Source organism: Papio anubis, chromosome 13 (assembly GCF_008728515.1).
Source record: "Papio anubis isolate 15944 chromosome 13, Panubis1.0, whole genome shotgun sequence".
Lineage (NCBI taxonomy): Eukaryota > Metazoa > Chordata > Mammalia > Primates > Cercopithecidae > Papio > Papio anubis.
The window spans coordinates 13,961,512-13,963,653 of record NC_044988.1 but is presented as its reverse complement, the minus strand read 5'-3'; the positions used below and the strand labels follow the sequence as shown (position 1 = coordinate 13,963,653).

Here is a 2,142-nt window from a genome sequence, read left to right as displayed (position 1 = left end):
AGAAGTTGGAGGCTGAAGTGAGCTATGATCATGCCACTGCACTCCAGCCTACACAACAGGGCAAGGCCCTGTCTCAAAAAAAAAAAATGGATAAATTGAGGCATAGTCACAATGAAATACTACACGACAATGAAAAAGAAGCCATTGGCCAAGCATGGTGGCTCACGTCTCCAATCCCAGCATTTTGGGAGGCTGAGGTGGGTGGATCACTTGAAGTCAGAAGTTCAAGACCAGACTGGCCAACATGGTGAAACCCCATCTCCACTAAAAATACAAAAATTAGCCAGGCATGGTGGTGCATGCTTTTAATCCCAACTGCTAGGAAGGCTGAGGCAAGAGAATTTCTTGAACCCGGGAGGCGGAAGTTGCAGTGAGCTGAGATCACGCCATTGCACTCCAGCCTGGGTGACAGAACAAGACTCCATCTCAAAAAAAAAAAAAAAAAAAAATGAAGAAACCATTGCAACTCACAGCAACAAGGACGATGTAATGTTGATCAAAATATAGTAATCTCTAAAGATTTCATTTGTATATTTCCCCAAAACAGACAAAAATTAATCTGCTATAGGTCAGAATAGTGGCAATTTTTTGGTATCAATTATCTGACAATTGGTATCAGCTTGGAGAGAGGGCATAAGGCAGCCCATTGGAAGCCTAGAAAGGTTCTATGTCATGATCTGAGTAGTGGTTACAGGGCTACATCCACATATAGATTTTCATTGAGTTGCAACCTTTAGGTGTGTGTGTATATAATTTATACCTCAATAAAAGAAATTTTTAGTTTTTAAAGCTTTCAACACCTAGAATAAGGAGTTACATTGTCTAGTAATTTTTTTTTTTTTTTTTTTTTTTTTTTGCTCAGTTTCCATAGAGGTGCAGGTTGCAATGAGCCAAGATCACACAACTGCACTCCAGCCTGGGCAACAGAGCAAGACTCCGTCTCAAAAAAAAAACCACCTATTTTGGAAGAAAATACCTATTAAGAAGCTTATTGAGGAAGAGAACATAAAGATATGAATCAGGAGTCAAGGCAACCAAAGAGTATTTTGCCAAGTCAAAAATTGCCAGTGTCGAGGTATGTCAAATCATCCTGGTGAGGTACTGGGAATTGTTTTCAATCATCAATAATCGCCCCTCAGACAAACCTCATTGGCTACTATACTGCCACTGCACAAAGTCTGCCTGGTAAGTTTCATGTGTGCATTCACTAATGTAGAAAGTATTGGAGACTAAACAACTAATCATAATTACATAGTGATGTTCTGCTGGGAAAACCTTGAGACTCTGTGAAGAGAAATGCCTCCTTTGCGTATGTTAGTGTATGGTTTACAAGAGGAAAATTTCTAGTGAGATGCCAGTAGTCTAATCCTGCTTGTATAAGAGCTACAACTTGTCTGGGAGGTATTGGAAAATGGAGGTGAAGCCAAAGGGAGATGAAGAAGCCAAAGGGGAGAGCCATGTTGTCTCCAAGACAGAATGAACTCCACGGACTTTCCCAACCTTTCTCCTTCCAGAAAGCCAAAGCTCTGGAAAGAGGGGCTGCAGAGGAAGGTGCCCACCCAGAGGCACATCTTCCAAGTACCAGGGACTCAGAGACCTGCGGGGACTCTCAGGAACCTGAGAGTGAAGAGGGCTAGCCAGGGAAAGGTTGGGATTTGGCGCCCCCTACAGGACAAATTTATGCCCAAGAAGGCACTGCTGGAAGTAAACCAAGTCACCCAGAATCTCTAGGGACATTTGCTTACGCAGGGGCAATTCTGCCCGACGTGTATCCCCCAGGCCCAAGAGCACCTGTACAACGTGGAAGCGGCCTAGTGCAGAAAGCTGGCATCCCAGAGGAGAGATGAGGAACTCTCCACGGATCTAGACCTCACTGGGTGGACCTGGAGATCAACACCCCAAGTAGGATTCGAGGAGGTGCCATAGCTAAATCTGCTGTTTGTTTTCTATTCACATACTTCATGGGAAATCCTTGTGGGGGCACTTTTGCAGGAGACTGCAAATGTTTTATATGAGGAAAATTAATTCATTCCACATTCATCTGATACCTATTAATAACATGCCTACTGTGTGCCAGGCACTGTTCTGGATGCTGGGGAACAAAACAGGAAAGCAAAAAAATCCACCCCTGGTGGCACATAC

General features: G+C 43.5%; 1 pseudogene; it reads right to left on the bottom strand.

Annotated features, from left to right (window-relative positions):
* Positions 1-1,029: 1,029 nt before the first annotated feature.
* LOC116270195 lies at positions 1,030-1,179 on the bottom strand (annotated as a pseudogene).
* Positions 1,180-2,142: the final 963 nt, after the last annotated feature.